The sequence below is a fragment of the Marmota marmota genome, unplaced genomic scaffold, assembly GCF_001458135.2.
Source record: "Marmota marmota marmota unplaced genomic scaffold, marMar, whole genome shotgun sequence".
NCBI classification, from domain to species: Eukaryota; Metazoa; Chordata; class Mammalia; order Rodentia; family Sciuridae; genus Marmota; species Marmota marmota.
Window position 1 is genome coordinate 4967313 of NW_025999969.1, and position 18971 is coordinate 4986283.

The following is an 18971-nucleotide window of genomic DNA, read 5'->3' on the forward strand; positions in this document are numbered from 1 at the left end:
AGTTGTTCTTCTTCTCCTTCTCCTCTCCTCCTCCTCCTCTCTCCTCCTCCTCCTCCTCCTCCTCCTTCTCCTTCTTCTTCTTCTTTCCTTGAGGTTAAAGTTTTAATTGTTGATTTAAGATCTTTTGTCTTTTCTAATATAAACATTCAATCAATAAGCTCTGATTAAGCTACATCCTATACATTTTTGCATTTTATATTTACATGTTTTCATTTTTATATTTTCATTTTATTCAAAATATTTCCCTTTAGATCCCTGAGTTATTTAGAAATATATTGCTTAGTTTCCAAATATGTGGATATTTTTTAGACCTTTCTGATAGTGACTTCTGGAATATTTCTTTGTGGCCAGTGAACATACTTTGTATAACTTCAGTTTGTTTAAAACTTGTTATGATTTGTCTTATGTCCCAGAATGTCATTTATGTTGGTGAATACTCTATGCCTTTCTCCTGTTGTTGGATAGAGTATTCTATATATATCAGGTTAAATTGGATGATAGCATTGTACACATCTTCTCTATCTTTATTGATTTTTCTCTCCTTTTTCTGTTAGTTACTGAGCAAAGAGGACTCAACCCCCAGTGTATATTTAGATTCACTATTTGCTGTTCAGCTGTGTGGTTGACTTTGTTTATGTTAATGTCTTTTGAAGCTTTACTATTAAGTGCACACACGTTAGGATTTCTATGTTTTCCTGACCCTAAAATTGTTCCTTTCATCTTTATAAAACGTCTCTTTGACCATAAAAATATTCTTTTTCTTAACTCTAAATGAGATTGATACAGCTTTCTTTACCAACCTTTTGTTTACATTCTATAATGTATATATTTTAAATGGGTTACTTTTAGTGAGAAAATAGCTAGGTCTTGATATTTTATTTGATTTGACAGTCTCTACATTTTAATTTGTGTTTATATTATTTACATTTGATGTAATTTTTGATATAGTTGGATTAAAATTCACCACCTCAGTGGCTTTTGTTACTTTTCCATCTGTTCTATTTTTCTCTTTCTACCTTTCTTTAGCTTTTGTTTTTCATATTTCCATTTTATTTGCACTATGTGTTATCTATGCCCAGAATTTTAATATTAGTGTTGTTCTCTGATTAACAATATACATTCTTTACTAATCAATATGTATTTTCATGTTGTATTATGCCACTTTCTGAGTAGTCTCAGGACCTTACAATAGTGTGCTCCTAATCTTGCTAACCTTTATACTCTTCTTATCATTATTTTTACTTATAGATATGCTGTGAATACATAAAAAAATTGTTGTTAATTTTGCTTTGAACTGCTTTTAGATCAGTTATAAATAAGGAAAAATATTTATTTATTTAGACTTTTTTAGCACTGTTAGTCTGGTGTTGCTATAACACAATATTTGAGGCTGGGCCTTCAGAAGGAAAGAAGCTTAAAAGTTTAGAAGCTAGTTAAAAGCTAGCTCACAGCTATGGACATTAAGATCATGAAGCTAATATCTGTTCAATTCTAATATCTGTTCAGGTGAGGGCCCAATGGCATCATGGTGGGAAATGGTAAAATAGGGAATCAGGAAGATGCCAGGCTTACTTTTTTTTTATTGGTTCTTTTTAGTCATACCTAACATTAGGATTCATTTTTACAAAATTATAAAAGCATGAAATGTAATTTGTTCTAATTCAGTGTCCAGTAATTTCCCTTTCCCTCCCCTTCTTTCTCCCCCGTTCCCTTGCCTCTACTTTACTGATCTATTTAGTTATAGTTTTGTTTTATTTTTAATTAGTGTCTTGTAAATATACATGATGCTTGATATTGTTCCACCGTTCTTGGGTGTTCTGTTATAGTCTTTAACTCCCTCTTCACATATTTTTTTCTTTTCTGTTTTTACCGTGTGTGTGTGTGTGTGTGTGTGTGTGTGTATGCACACACTCTTATGTTCAAGTTTACTTGATATCTATGGACCCACCTTCAAGTTTACTAATGTTCATGAGGTATCTTCTTCTCTGTTACTATGTTTTTCATCTCTAGCATTTCCATTTTAGTCTTCTCACAGAGAATTAGACATACTCTCACATGACAGTCTCTGTCTGCTGATCACATGTTTTCTTCCTTTTCCACTAGAATCTTTAACATTAATCACAGTATTTTAAATTTCCTGTTCAATACTTCCAGCATCTGTCTTTTGGAATCTGTTTCTGTTGGTTGTTTTGACTGTTGTTTTCACTAATATGCTGACTTAGTTCTCTAGGATAAATACTGAGTTCCATGTCTAGTCTTCTGAGGAACTACCATACTGATTTTCACAGTGATTTACAATCCCACCAATGGTATAAAAGTGTTGCCTTTCCCTCACATCCTCACCAGAATTTATTATTGTTTGCAATTCTTCATGGATGTCATTCTTAATGGAGTGAGATAAAATCTCAGTATTGCCTTGATTTGTATTTCCTTGATTGATAAAGATGATGAGCATTTTTTTCAAATATTTGTTGGTTACTTATATTCTGTTGACAAGTATCTATTTAGTTCATTTGCCCATTCATTGATTGGATTATTTGATTTTTTTTTTCTTTTTGGTAGTAAGTTTTTTCAGTTATTTATATCCTGGATATTGATATTCTGTTGGAAAAGTAGCTTTCAAAGATTGTCTTCATGCTCTTGTTTCTTTTGCTATGGAGAAACTTTTAAATTTGATGCCATCCTATTTATTAATCCTTATTATTTTCTGAGCTTTAGGAATCCTATTGTAAAAGTTGTCTGTGAGTCTGTGTTGGAGTGTTGACCTTCCATTTTCTTCTAACAGTTGCAAACTTTCTGGCCTAATACCTAGGCCAGAAATTTTGATCCATTTTGAGTTGACTTTTGGGCAAGGTGAGAGATAAGAGTCTCGTTTCATTCTTCTGCAGTTAGATATTCAGTTTTGCCAGGACCATTTGTTCAAAAGCTGTTTTTCTCCAACATGTTTTTAGTGCCTTTGTCAAGGATCAGATGACTGTACCTGTGTGGGTTTACCCATACAACATCTTTCAGGTTGTGTCATGATAGAGCTGAGGATATTCATATCTCAAAACATCAGCTGAGAACCTGTTATAATAATAGGTACTTAGGAACTGAAAAGCAAAGGAGAAATCACTTATATTAAGGAGCTTGAAAGACAGACTATGACCAAGTGCTGTACTTAAAAAAGAGAAAGAGTAGAGAAAGAAATCATAATTGGAAAAATCAATAAAAGCATATTGAAGAAGATATCATTTGATATGGACCTTTAAATATCACAGTGTAGGGCTGGGTTGTGGGTCAACAATAGAGCACTCACCTAGCATGTGTGAGGCATTGGGTTCAAACTTCAGCATCATACAGAATAAATAAATAAAATAAAGATATTGTGTCCAATGACAACTAAAAAAAATTTAAAAATAACTAAATAAATAAGTATCCACAGTGTAAATAGTAACTAAGAACTAGAATCTGGAGATTTGGGCTTCAGTCATGGCTCTATACTTCCTAGTTGGATAAATGCTTTTCCTTTCTGTATAATAATAACCCCAACATAAGTGAAATAATACAGCATCCTATACCTTTTAAGTGCTCAGTAAATATTACTTAACATCATCATTCACACTGTTTTTATTATCTAACATCAAAGTAGTCTTAAGCCTTGTTCAATGAGAACTCTTTGTATTAGGAAGAAACCCATGACCTTGTTTTATATCAATTGCTGGTGATATCTGGTTCTTTCACCCTAGAAGAATTAGTCTTAGCGCCATTCATGATGCTAACCCCCTAGGGGTTCCTGGGTCCAAAATCCCACTTGTGGATGGAAAACTGAAGCCCAGAAAAGGGACATGTTGAACTCTGGTAATATATGAGATTTGATTTTGCTTTTCAAAATCAAATGTAATTTATACAGATATGATCTAGGCAGGGAATAAAATACAATCTAGAGAATCCTGGCTACTCTGTTTTTTCCTCTATGTGGTGCTTACAGTGCCAGTGGGCAAATAGCAGTCTTCATGCAACTAGAGACTTCTGAAAGCATACTTTGTGCAACTAGCATAAACCTCCAATTCCACAATGGTAGCTGTAGTGGATTTTACCCAATGTTTTAATGATGAATGTAATCAGAACATAAAAAGATCTAAATGCCTACTTTGAAGGCATTTGCAAAAATGACTAGGAGGACCCAAAAAAAGCACAATTCAGTTTGTTTCTTTCGCATCTGTGTTTATTTTTCCCCTCCTCTTGTGCATATTGAGGATTTTCTAAAGATTATATTTTAAAAACCAAATAAATACTTTCCAAAATCTTCACTGATGAGGTAGATTACTGTGCTTTTTGTAGATGTGATTATTAAATAATTCAAAGGACTAACCCTGGAGTGACACTTCTACCCTTTTCATGGGTAATTTTTTAAGTTTCTCCCCCATACACAAAAACTAATTATATTTTCTCTACTTTTTTGGTATATTGCATCCAATATATTTTACTCATATATTTAACATACTAGGTACAGGTTTGATTAGAGAAAAAATGTTTACATTTTCTGTGTGCACATATGATACTAGGGATTAACTCCAGCCACTGCCGCCCCCGCCACCTAGGGCCTTGCACTTACTAGGCAAGCAGTCTACCACTGAGCTTCATCCCCAGCTTTGTTTTCAGTTTGAGACAGCATCCCACTAAGTTCTTGTGGCTAGCCTTGAACTTGCAGTCCTCCTGCCTTAATCTCCCAAGTAGCTGGGATTACATGTGTGCACCACTGTGCCTAGTTTCTGTCCTCATTTTTGTGTCCTTTATCCTGTCTTTAAAAAGTGTCAATTAATGAAAATAGGGAAAGGGGAGGAGAGTAAACCCAAAGTAGTAAGGGTAATTATGTAGATAGGTAATTATGAACAGAACATAGCTTCTGAAGCATTCAGTTATTTAGTGTGAAGTTTTCTATTGTTTTCCCCAATTTGTAAGCCAGTCCTAGCAATAGCTGTAGCACTTAGAGCTTAAAGACACATACACAATTCACAAACTGAGTTAGAAAATGATCTTTTTATGCTGAGGTGTATACCTCAGTGGTTGAATTCTTGCCTAGCATGCACTAAAGGTCTGGGTTCAACCCCTAGCACTGCATAAAAATAAAGATATTTGAATAATCAAAATTATGCCCTACACATATTCTTATATGCATGAATATACTAGCCTCCAGTGTGAGGCATACATGGGTGGATGTTCCTGGAATTAAATAGCCAAACCAAACGATTGGCTATTTAATTCCAGGAACATCCATCCATGTATTCAATCTCACAAGCCCATCTAGGTTTCTCAATACTATCATTTCATTCTTTGCTGTGATTGTGCTAAGAATTTTGCATGTATGATCTTATTTAATCATGATAAATCAGTACATTTGCCATTCTTTCTTATGAAAAGATATTAAATGTCATAATAATCAAAGAAATAATGACATGCTTCTCGCATTGGGGGAGTTGAATATAATGAATAGAGAATATGATTTTTTAATCTCAAATGTATTTTATATCTGAATCTTCCAAGTGTACTCTTTGCATTAATGAAATTAAAGCTGGCCACAATTGCATAAGTAATGGTCAACCATGTTCTTTTTTTCTTCCTTTTCTTTTTTTAATTGGTGCATAATATTTATGCAAAGTAGTGGGTTTCATTGAGGCACATTAATACATGCACATAGCATAATTTAATCAATTTGAATACCCAGGACAATTATTCTTCTTGTCTAATTAATATCAGAATTGAAAAGTTGGTTACCATAAATCGAAAAACTAATAAGTGATAATAAAATTTCATTCTAGGTTGTGTCTCCAGAGTACAAATTCTTAATCAATACTCATGTGTTCGTTTATTCATGCTGAGTGACTTCAAATGAATGTCCACTATTTGGCGGGCAGAGTTCTAGGCCCTTTTCTATGTGCATTATTAAATTCTTGCCTTGATAACTCTAGACACCACACAAAGCCTGTACTCTGGTCTTTCAGCATTGCCAGACTTTACAAGGTTAATGCTGTTGCATTAAGACCTACTTGAACAAATACACCTTGTTGTAAAGGAAATTCTTCTCTATAGGGATTTAGTTAACAAAGCATTCATTTAATTTGTCCTGGGCAGTGCATCCCAGTGTCCTGTTAGGAGATGCTCAAGGGCCTTTGGCTAAGGGATCATCTGGTTCAACTTTCTCATTTTAATAGGTGAGAGTGTTGCCCTCAAATCTACATTAAGATAGTGTCAGAGTCAAAACAGCTACAATACGTTGGGAAAATTTTTACTTCACTTCACCATTATCATTTCCTAGCACTAGCTCAATTCAGAAGTAGAGGTGAGGGGCTGGGGCTGTAGCTCAGTGGTAGAGCGCTTGCCTAGCATGTGTGAGGCACTGGGTTCAATCCTCAGCACCACATTAAATAAAATGAATAAATAAATAAGTAAATAAATAAAATAGAGGTATTGTGTCCATCTACAACACAAAAAAAAAAATTTGAAAGATAAAAAACAAGTAGAGGTGAAGATCATTAGAATCCTGGGAGTAAATAAATCTCTCCTCTCCTTTTTTACATCCTTGAAGATGCTATAGCCCACTCTCCTCTGGAAATTGATCTGGGTTACAGCATTAAGCCTTTCTGTTTATTTCTAATAACTGAAGTTCTATCCAACTGCTGCCTCACTTAGATTCCATATATTCCTTCCCAGATAAACTAAATGACTTCCTCCAGGTCAAGTAGGATTAGAATTTTTCTGTTGTTCCCCACAGCATTCTTCCCTCTCATGTGGTAGCAGATCCATTCTGGCTTGGGTGAGTTGTCTGTCTATTCTTCGATTCACACACACACACACACACACACACACACACACACACACACACAGAGAGAGAGAGAGAGAGAGAGAGAGAGAGATTTTTAAATGCAGACTACTGCATCATCTCCAAGAAGACAGAAACCAATGTGCTTCATCTGTTACTTAGTGTGGAAAGTGAGACCCTGCATTGTTTCTCTCTCAGCCTTGAGAGACAATATCTCAGAGTAGTTGAAAGCAGGGCCCAAAAGATGTCTCTGCCCATGAGCTGGGGGACATTGGGCAAGTTCCCCTCTCCAAGACTCAGTATTCTGTCTATAAAATGGGGATGATGACAACATGTCCTCCTTCCTGAGCTAATTGATGAATAAGTGAGGAAACACATGTCAAGCAGTCAACTTAGTTCCTCACACAGACTAACACCTTAATAAGTCCTCATTATTCTCTTCAGCTAACATGCATTGAACATCTGTTAGGATCCAAGCACTAAATAAGTACTTACTCGTTGGATTGATGAGAATTTAGTGCCCCTCACACTTCACTTTGATATTTACCATATGGATCACAAAGCCTTATTATGCTGTTTGGATTTAGTTCCAAAGCCAGCCCTATCTCCTATATCAAAGCCAGCTCCTCGACCACCTGGATAACTTTCTGCCACTGCAATGAACACAGTGATACAATACAGGCTCAATTAGATGTTCCAGGTTTTGTATCTATCCCCCAGAGTATTCTGTGAAGAGAGCAAGATGATTAAGGACTGGAGAACCAGGTAGACATTTGCTTTTAAAGCACTTCAACTTAGACTCATTTCCTTTCTGGCTGATGTTGGTTAAAATAAGTCTGGACTTGAGATTATATATCCGAATCAGACAAAATAACAGGGGAATCTTACTATTAAAAAAAAAAAAAACAGCAGCAGTAATTGACTTTTATGCCTAGGCCTGAACTGCACAGTAGACATGTTAGAAAAGACAAAATTTTATTTTCATGGTCATATATGTTCATTTGGATTTTCTGTTGTTGTGTGTGTGTTTTGAAAGTCGTCTTTGGATAATCATTGTGATTTTCCAAGCAGCTGGCTTCTCCTGGCATTGTTACAGGGTCAGTCCGCTTCCCCCTCATCTGACCATAATGTCATAAAGCACTGGCTGTTCCCTTGGCAACTATTCAGAGTAGACTAGCTGCTTTCTCTACCTCAAGCAGTGTTGGGCTGCAGGCAGGATCCTGTAGGACACAGAGAAGCAGATTTCATTACTGAGGGTGTTTGCATCAACAAATCTCTTGTTTTATTTTCATTCTATTCAGAGAAAAATCCAAGGTAAATTTTATAGGGAGAAAAATGAAAGTACATCATGTTTATGTCATTTTTTTCCTCTAGTTTAGGTTTGTGCATGTGTTTGTGTGTGTACACGCATGCACATGTAGGTTGTTTTTCTAGTGCTCTGGATTAAATGCACACGTTCTAGGCAAGCAGACTACTGGAGAGCTACATCCCAAACCCTTTTTAAAGTTTAGTTTAGCTCTTTTCAACTGAGTAAATTTTCCTGCCATTTTGAACCTTTTTTTCAAATGAAATAAGTCAGAAACTATAATAAAGTATAAAATGCTCTATAGGTACTTTTCTATCTCGTGATCATTTATTTATTTTATTCTCATTATCTAAGCCTGAGATACCGCCTTCAGATCTTCTGGGAAGTTTTTCTGACCTTTTCCCATTTCCACTTCTTAAGTAGGGCAGAGTTAATACCTCCCTCTGAATATAATACATTCGAATCCATTCTCTTAATGAAATATTTCCTGAGATATCTCTTAGTTGCTGTCCCTGTTTTCTGAAGTCCTCTGTCATTTAGATTCAGTGTCAAAAATAATGTTTTTATTTACTTGCCAGGAAGTAAACAGAACTTGAAAGTATTTGGGAAGCCAAGACCAAGTTGCATGAAATAACTAACCCTGTCTTCCCAAATACTGTAAAAATCTCAAATAATCCCCGACATTTATCACAGAACTAAGTACCTAATAGACATATTGCAACCTGAATTACTTATAAAACACTGATAAGAATTGGTAAAGGAAAACTTTTATTTTTTTTTAATTCTTTTCTGTTTTTCTTCTCAAGACTAAGCAGTGTACCCTGTTGTTCCTTTGTCTTTTTGATTGTTGCATGGAAACCATTATTGTAAATAATGAAGAGGAGGAACTTGAAAAGAGAGGACTGTTTTCAAATAGGTTTAAAATGAACTTATATAGAAGCCAATGCAAAATTTTCAGGGCAAATGGGTTCATTTCCCATCTTTTTTTTTTCCTGATAGCTTATATGAATGCCCTGTGTTTTAGGCACTGGCAGCCAGACCAGTGTGTTGGAGAAGAATGTAAAGCAGTTCTACAGATCTTCAGCAGCACTTGCTGATTCCCATGTACAATGGGCAATGACTTGCTGGATGACCTCTCTGAACAAGAGCTAGTTTGAGCCAATGCATAGTTCTGGATGAATGGAAAATCCATTTTCAGATTTCAAAAGGGCTGTGAAAGCACTTAGCTCTGTAGTATAGAGATGTACAAATTAATACAACACACTGGATGCCTCTTCTGCAGCTGTTTCCGATAGGCTGCCAAGTCTTCTCATCCTTCCTGCTCCTGGCAGTCCATCCCTTTTCTAAAGAATATCACACCTTCTTCCATTTTACAAGTATTTTTGCTGCTACTGCTCCTCTCCACCCCAAAATAAAACCCAGCCCTGGCAGAATTCTTGTGGTCTGTGGTATGGGGAGCAGTTCTGCTTGAATTTAAAAGGGTTGCAACTTCACTTCATATACAAAACAGAAATGGAAAACCAGACCCTATGTTTGTTTCAGAGCCCAAAATTCCAAAATCTGTTCTGAAGAGAAGAAACTTACTACAGCATAAGGTGATGTCTGAACTCACCGCAAAGGAAAACAGGGAGGGAATTACCTTAAACACCTATGGAATAGTTTTTAGTTTTGTTCTTTTGGAGTTTTAACTGAGCATCTCCAAAGGATTGCCGCTGTTTTTTTGTTGTTGTTTATTTTTAGGAAAAACATCTTTGGGAAGATGGTATGAATTATCATTTGATGCACATCAAATAATGTCCAGAGTGCAGGCATGAGCAGAATCTTTCTTCATAACTAGTGAGAGGCTTATTGTAGGTCAACCAATTAGCCTTGGACTTAAAGAACGTTAGAACTAAAGAGGGCATTGGAAATCCTATATAATCAGCCCCTATTTGAAGCAAACAAGCTCAAACAACCACTCAGTGAGAGAAATGAATTGCTCAAGACACGAGAGCAAGTTCATGGTTTTCCAAACTGTATTGCAACCTCTAATCAATGATTTTTTCATTCTTCTCATATAGCTACTAATGTTTGTTTGTAACTCGTATACGGTATGTGTGATTAGTCTATCAGACTAATGTCTCCTCATTGTAATAATTTCAAGCTCTTATGTATGCTGTAATAGTTTCCACTGGTATTTTTCTCTCAAGTTATTTCCTCCCTGGAGTCTCCTAGCAATTTTCAGGGTTTCATGTTTGCAGGTCAACTGAACAGGGGTTCCTCTAAAGCCCTGCAAAAGTATACAGTACTATGAGAATCAAGCTTTCATTAATTTCCAGCTAAATTCTTAACTATGTATATATGAGAGGAAGATTAGGAGAGTGGAAGAGTCTAGGTTTTATAGTTCTGTAGCCCAGGATTTAAATCCCACTTTATTGTTTTGAGCAATGTGGTCTTGTACAAACAAAACTGTTTAACCTCCTTGAGGCTCAGTTTCTTCAAATAAAAAAAAAGTAGGGTAGGTCTTTCCCTTGCAGAATTGTTCCTATTGGATTATACCTGAAGCACCTGACTCTCTATAAACACATAATATTGCATCAGCTTTCCTCCTAGCCTTTTATGGTTCAATCTGTTTTCAGTTCAGCTGGGGTTGTCAGAAGTGGAAAGAATAACTAGTCCCAAAGATAAAGGGTCTGATACTTGTCCTGAGATTCAGTTTGAGGGTTTTTTTCCTTCCTCCTTATCTTTGAACAGTTGTAATGTGTATGTGTTTGTGTGTGTGTTGCACCTGTGTAAGTGTGTATATATAACTTAAGAAGTTTTGCCATCTGTTATTCCTGTATGACTCCATTTGATTAATTGGGCCTTAAATTTCCAAGGACTTTTAAATAATAACCTGAATACCTTCTGTGCCTTGCTGTAGGAACTACAGCAACCACACAACATGAACTTGCCCTCTGGAAGTTCACATAAGGAAGGAAAAATATTTAAGTACATTACAAATAAAAGAAAAGTTGACTTCAAAGGGAGTTACAATAGAAATATAAATTGGATGAGGAAGAAATTTCCTCCAACTAGGTAATCAGGAAATACTTTGTGAAAGAAGTGGGAGCCAGCTCTTTAAAACCGAGTAGGTTCTTTAATAGGTGTTATTAGATGGGAAGGAACAGGGAGAATAAAGAGTCAATCAAGAGTTAAGAGGTAGGGAAGATCAATACATGGGTGGTAGTCATTCAACCAGTGGGGTGGACAGGCAAAGGACAGAAATAAGCAATTGAGGCAGAAAGGTCATTCAGTACTGGTTCCTGGAGAATCTTGAATGGCAGACCCATGTCTGTTAGTCAATAGAAAGGTATGTGAGCATGATCTTGGTGTGATATGACCACATCTGCACATGAAGTAGCTTCTATGCTGCAAGCCTAGAGATATCATCCTGGGGGAAACAGTTTTGGGTCTGTCATCTGAAAGAGAAGCTTAGTGTCCCACTTGACACAGGTCAGGGGTTTCAGAATTTACACAGCATTTGTGATTTCAGCTACACATTAAATGGTCCACACAGCTCTGGAGCTATTTTCACTGTTGTGTAATAGGGTTAGTTTTGTTTTGACCAGATTCTTCCAAGGAAGTGTGGTAATCACATTTCTAAATTCATCACATTAAGTGCTGTTGGCAATAAATCATTACTTTTATGTGTTAAAAGTAAAAAAAAAAATCCCCCTTGTAAATGTTTTAGTATACTTGCTGGTTGTGTGTTTGTGTCTAATAACACGCATGTGGGTATTGAGCAAAGACCAGAGGAGACACAACCTAAAAATTTCACGTCAAATATTTATAGTTTTCAAAAGTCATCACTGAAAAGTTAAGTGTATGTTTCTTTTTATTTTTTTCGTCTGGGAGCATCCTTTGGTATAACAGGAGGAAAACAGTTCCCAAAAGTTCACATCAAGTATTCTTCCCCCAAAACCTACTTTCATATTTTCTGATGTGAATTATCACATTTCTGTTTGTGTTTGCTGCTCCTCACTCCTCCCTACCCCAGCGTATCCCTGACTTAATTTCCGAAATCTGTCTTATCTCTATATCAGAAAGTGCTAAACTTAAGAATTTAAATTCTGTGTTGCAGATACATGGATGTTCAATGGGGAAAAAAAGTGTAAGCTTTTGTTTTCAGCGTTCCTGAATAATCCTTTTTGTTGTAATTAAATATATTATCACCTAGTCCACTTAGCTGAATTCACCCCGAAATACTTTCATAAAATCAAAACTTAATATTTCCTTTGACTTTTATAAGAAGTCAGCATAAGAAACTTATGCACGAAATGTGTCTCTAGGGGTTGGGGCTGTAGTTTAGTGGTTCAGTGCATGCCTAGGGTTCAATCCTTAGCCCCCAAAAGAAAAGAAACAAAGAGGGAGAAGAAAGAAAAGTTTCTATGAAACTGAAAATGTGTTTCACCAAGTCAACGTAATCTTTTAAACATGCAAGATAATCTCCTACTAGAATTTAGTTCTAGGCTTCCTTAACAGACATTATCTTTTTTTTTTTTTTAATTTCACATTATTTTCATCTTTGTCCTGACTACCAGAAACCACAAGCCTAAATTTAATGTCCGGTTATAATAACCATCTTTTTCTTCCATTCTTCTCTGTAGACTTATTTTTTTCCTTCAGATTTTAGTTGCAAGAATTCTAATGAATGTGACTTTCAGTTACAATGCAAGTCACACTCTCTTGAAAGTATACATTTAAGTTAAAGAAGGAACTTAGTTGAAAAGAAATATGTTTTAAAAGCAGCAGTTCTTAGTGATAGCTAGATAGAATTATCTGGGTGGCTTTTAAAACTCTGTTACTCTGGCAGCATCCCCTGACCACTGAAATCAGACTATCTGGAGTGGGACCAGTCATTAGTATTTTGAAAATTCCCCAGATGATTCCAACACTGACGTTCATTGTTTTAAATATTTTTTAATTATTTTTGCAGAAAACATACCCCTGAAAGGATAAAGAAATTTCAGTTCACTTGTAATTTATTCATCATTCACTATAAACATTTAAAATAACTAACCTGCTAATCTACTTCTTAGACATGTATTTACACACTTAGGTACAACTTGATTATTCTATGAGTCTGTTTTTATTCCAAATTTATTTTATTCCCAGAGACAATTTCCCATGTGCTCTTAGAAATATTCTCTCAGAACCCGGATTTTTATACTTACATAATATTTCTACTCATGGTAAACTCCATTATTTACCCTTTTCTCTATTTTTAACCATTGAGTTTGCAGAAAATATCTTTAAGTAACTTTGGGGCATTAATACATTTTTTATCTTGCTAATAAGTTGTGATCTATGGGATCCTTTTAATGTAGGATGAATTTTATCTGTAAGAAGGATACTACCAGCCCCCTACAATGCTGTCTGCTCCCTGATGTCTCATTTATCTCTGGTATGTAGAGAAATGACTATTTTCTACTCTTCCTAAAGTCTCAGAATGTAATAAAGAACTCTCATAGATTTTATAAGCATTGGCTTTGTTATTGAAAGGGTCATTAACAGTTGACCAATTTATCTTGGAAATGATTGAGTCCACTTCCTTTTCTGAAACAGAAGGAACACTCAGGCATGAAATGGTGATAAGGACTATTTGAGGTGAAGTAGAAAAATACTGGGGAATGTGGCATATGAACACTGTCTTCTCAGATACAAAAAACTGAGGCCATCTACTTGGGCTAGGAGAAGAAAGCCTAGATTTGGAGACTGGAGGCCTCACAAGGATCTGAGATAAACTCCAAGAGAAAAGGATGAAGAGAGAGTAGGAGCAGTATATTGATGAGAGCACTGAAATTCTGTGGGGATAACGGGTTGCCAAGTGGTACATTGCACATGTTGACAGGATGCTTGGAGTCTGCTTGGGAAGTATATTAGTCAGCTTTCCCTCACTATAACAAAATGCTTGAAATGTTCACTTATAAAGAGAAAAGGTTTATTCTGGTTCACGGTTTTGGAGGTTCCAGTCCATGATGGCTTGGCTCTGTTTCTTTGGGGTCTTTGGCAAGGCAGCATTTCATGGTGAGAGCGTAACTAGCTCATCTTGTAACTAGGAAGCAAGAGAAGAAGTGGAAAGGCCAGAGACCCACACTTCTACTTGGGGGCACACCTCCAATGACCTGTAAGCCTCCCACTAGACCCACCTCTGAAAAATTCCACCACCTCCAAATAGCACCGCCAAGACTTTAACACAGGGGTCTTTTAGAGGCTTTCAAGATTCAACCTTAGCAGAAAGTAAGGCAGAAATAAGACATCTCTGTCACCATTCGGGGTACTATAGGATTCTAGTCTTGTTCATTCTACTCTGCTCATTCGACACAGACTCGTAAGCTCTGATTTCTGTTCTTGTGACCTTACAGGTTCAGGTGCATGGATCATTTTTTAGGCCCATTTATAGGAACTGGGCAGAACTTGTCATTGTGCCTGGGACACAGTGGGCATTCAGTAGATGTTTGTTGAATGAAAGAAGCAGGCAAAATCACAGCTTTCCCTTCTGGTGATCTGCTTTATGATACAATTTCCAGGAATGCATTGTGTCTAAAATTGGGGACCATATGTACAGGAAATTCTTTCTTATGTCAGCATGAAATCCCTCCAAAGTAAATCCCCCTTCATAGATTTTTGTTTTGTTTTTGTTTGTCTTTTTTTTTTTTTTATACAGAAAACTGTAAACTTTATACTAGGGTAACTTTCTGGGGAGGGGAACAGTCCCTTACAAAAGGCTGGTCATGGGATGCATGACATTGCTTTTTCTTTGGAGATAGACTTGCACATTTCCTGATTCAATTACTTCCTTCCAAGAACCCTATTTAGAATTCCTGCCAATATGTGAGCCACAGAGGAAGAAGCCAAGATAGCAATCAAGGTAATAGGGCAAAGAGGTGTGAAACTTCTCAGCCTTCCTTTTTCCTTTTTTATCTTTCCTTTTTTCTTTGTTTCTGATGCTGGGGGGTTCAAGCCCAGGGCCTCACACATGCTAGTCAAGTGCTTTACCACTGAGCCTTATCCTCAGCCCCCATCTCGGCCCTTCTCAAAGGAATAAATGAAAATAAATGTTTTCAGGATCAGAAAGCAACTTCTGATCCCTCGTGCCAGAGACAGAGAGGCCACTGACTGTGCAGAACTTGGCCTTTGTCCTCTGAAGGATCCCTTCCTAATGCTGTGTAGGGTTGGGGGCTCAGAGGGCTGCAGTGGGTTTATCTTGCTGTTTGAAAAAGCAAGTACATCCAAGCTTCAGTGCAAATCATTGTTTTAGGGAGGGTTCACCCAGGGATATTAAACAAAATGGTATTTGGATGGAAACTTGGCATCCCAGTTTGGAAACATTTTTTATTGGGTACAGATTTGGGGGGGGGGGGGAGGAAAAAACAAACACAACTTCTATGTTGTAAATGTTAATAAAAAAAGAACAAGTAAAACAAATTAAAATGTTTTGTTTTGCTGAGGTTTTTTTTACATTCCCATGACTCTAGAATACTTTTGGATTTTATGACAATCTATAACTGCTTTAGAATAGAAAGACGAAGAACAACTGAAGTTAAAATAAATTCAGACAATAACAGAAGGAAGATGTAGAATTCTAGTGGTCTGTTGTTAAAGATTCTAGTGGGATGTTTTAACATGATTTTTATTAGTCCAAAAAGATTATGCTATTAATAGTTATTTTTAACATGTGATCCTCAAATTATGTCTTCAACTTGCCAATCCTGTTATTTGTCAGTCTTAAACTTTTATATTCTTGCCTGTGTATATCTGTCTGATCTCTGTGGCTGACTTTTTTTGTTGCTACTGTTGCCGGCTTGCAAACCCATTTGATCTTAAGCATACTCTACTACCAAAGTCATTAATTTTAAGAGGGAAATAGGAGGTTAATGGTCATGATTTGACTCACAGCAATCTATTTGTGTCACACTTTCATCTCAGAAATGTGTTTTTAAGTGGAAGGAGGGCCAGAATAACAATCACAAGGGTCATATTATAATTGTGACTACCGTGAGACTGGATGTAAGACTTCTCAGCAGTAAGTAGCCCTGTGTTTTGCTCTGAAAGTACATTCGCTCCTTTTCTGACAGGTTTGAAGGAGGTGGTACCTGGTGGGAATAAAATGAGGATACTGGTCTAGATGATCTAGAAACATCTGCCCAACATGGTAGTCACTAGCCACTAATTAAAGGTAAATAAAATTTGAAATTCAGCCTTCACACTTAAGACTCATTTCAGTCCACATTTCACTCACATGTTGCTTGTGACTACCACACCAGACAGTGAAGAAGTATTCCATTATTGCAGAGAATCGTGTGGATGGTGCTGACCTAGAATGATAGCCCCTTCCAGGAGTCTGGGAATTGTGGTTGGAGTTTAGAAGGTGTTTCTTTGAGTTAGGCTCTGAGCTGCTAGGCTTAGTACAGGCCTCAAAAACCTCTGGCTTGCCTTGAGCCACATGCAAGACTGTGAACCTGGCATAGAGGAGAGAGTGGCTATTTCCTGCTGAATAGCATGTCAGCTGCATCACCACAGATGTGGAATCAGTGTACGTGCTTATTCTGAATTCTGTAAGAATCATTTCTAAGGATCTTATGTCCAGTGTCATCTTTAACACATTTATCTAGCTTCGTTTGAGTTCCAAAGTGAAACCTCGCAGTCTCCATAAATTTAGCCATCAAAGGCAAAGGTGATGATGACGTACTAGGCTTTAGAAGCCTAATGTGGGGGAGAGTAGTGGTACTGGGAATGAGGGGACAGGGGACATCTGAGAATTGAGTTGCTATTATGGATTGGAAGAAATTCATCCTAAGTCACCAGGAGCAGCTGCATCCTTAACAGAAAACATTAATCACTTCTGCTTCTGGTTTGCTACCCCATAAACAGAATTCTCTGTGCACATTCTGTGTGCATTTCTGATTTTAGAAGTTCTTTATGAACTACACGAGCACATAACAAAGCTATAGTGGTAATTAGTAATATCCTGGTGTTTGTCTTATGGTGAAGTCATAAGTGGTGGCCATTTATGCCACCTTTGTGTTCTCAGTCTGATCTCTGTATAGATGCAGTAGCCCAGCCTTTCTCTGAGTGTATGCATGTGTGTACGCTCATGCACATATATGCATGCTCATACTGGAACTCACATGTGTGTGAAAGTAAATTTTTTCTTCATTCATGGCAATTTGGCCTCCTTTTTTCCAGCCTAAACAGGGTTATTTCAAATTGCAGTTCTGCCACAGCATAGATGGCAGGTCTTGGCAAACTGCTGCCTTTTTTTGTGTGTTTTAGTATTCTTATCTACAACAAGGATACTAAGAGTTCCTATAACAGAGTCAGTGTAAGGATTAAATTAGAATTCTAGTATGTGTGTATACAAATACATACATATTCATGTATACTCATTAACACATATGCCTATATATATACATCTGCAAATATATACACATGTATATACATATATCTTACTTAGCATGGTTCCTGGTTCATTATAAGTGCCATTCAAGTATTAGCTGTAAATTAGTTGTAATTGCTTGGCCACTGGCATGCTCAGTAGTGGACATCCAAACATGATCATTGTTATTGGGCTTCCCAAACTCCTCAGCAGTGTAAGGAAGCGTTGCCTGTATTTTTCTGGGTATCTATGGCAAAGGCAGCAAGGGAGGCTGTCAACTAAAGCTATTCTAGACCCCAGGCTGGACAGGCAAGTTTTCCAGATGACACTTTCATCTTTTGGAGCAAGGACAGATAAACTTTATTGCTTTTTATCTCCCAGAATCCTGTGGCCTGACAAGCTGAGTATGATAGCAAGATGCATTCATTAGATTCACACTTCAAACACATGTGTCCTGACTCTACAAAGTGTAAGCGATTTGAGTTGAGCCTTTATCTTGCAAGATATCCACTCAACCCTTGAGTTGATTGGGTGCTGCCTTCAGAACTAGTTAACCTCAAAGCCTCACAATACCTCCTTCTGAACTTCTGTACCATGGAAGCTTCTTTTACCACCACACTGCAGTACCCCTCCTCATAAACAAAAACACACCTCCTACATACACACACACACACACACACACACACCCAAACACACATACAGACTCACACTCACTCTCGCTCTCTCTCCAACTTATGTGTGTCTTATTTATTTATTTATTTATCTATCTATCTATCTTTGCCAAATGCTTAAGATTTAGGGACCTTGGAAATCTCGGCTCCTCCCTTGACTAAGGCTTAGAGATGTCCTGTTCTCATGCTGTTGAGGTTGATAGAAAGAAGTAGGGCACGTTTTCCTTCCATGTGCTGCTGAACTCTCAACAGAATGTACAAGATGTTTTCTGGTTGCCAAGGATACCTGGTGACATAATCATACCTAGCCTTTCTTTCCTCTCTCCGCCCCCTCAGCCTCTCCTCTCACCCTCCCCTCCCCTGGGTCTTTATGTGCAGCTCTATGTAGAGTACATGCTGTACTCTATAGCCTCTCACTTATTTTGGATCAGGAGCAGCTGCCAGAGGACTGCCTGGTGAGAACGGTACACTTGCAAGCACTTCCAGACTCTCCAGTAGACAGGTTACCTCTGGAGAGAGAACAGCTCATGTTTTCTTATACCCTGAAGGTTTTTACCTTTTTGCAAATGGATCCAATTTAGGTTTGGTTTGGATAGGGGAGCTAACAAAATATGCTTTGGTTTCTGCAAGTGTACTTACCAGTAACCATGCCATCCTCATGTGGATTCTTGTTCCATTATCTTCCAGCAGTAATTAATCCAAGGTTTCATCTGGAAAGTTCTACCCTATGATTAGTACTGCATGGTCAGTATGTCTTGGGGTAGATATTTTACTCGGCAGAAGACTGTAGAC

At 37.1% G+C, this 18971-nt stretch overlaps 1 protein-coding gene and 1 long non-coding RNA gene across 14 annotated transcripts in view; one reads left to right on the top strand and one right to left on the bottom strand.

The window, feature by feature from the left end:
- The window catches only part of LOC107154372 (LIM domain containing preferred translocation partner in lipoma), a 608084-nt gene that overhangs the window by 533571 nt on the left and 55542 nt on the right, over positions 1-18971 (top strand). The gene's annotated exons all lie outside the window — the stretch shown is intronic.
- LOC125617100 overlaps positions 1-18971 on the bottom strand; it is a 28391-nt gene that overhangs the window by 7706 nt on the left and 1714 nt on the right. Inside the window, exons 3-4 of one of the 2 annotated variants that reach the window (XR_007347953.1) lie at positions 18819-18963; positions 7529-8022 (exon numbers count right to left, since the gene is read on the bottom strand). This is a non-coding gene — a long non-coding RNA (uncharacterized LOC125617100). Of the gene's footprint in view, positions 1-7528; positions 8023-18818; positions 18964-18971 lie in introns of those variants that run through there. The other variant, XR_007347954.1, reaches the window with a different exon arrangement.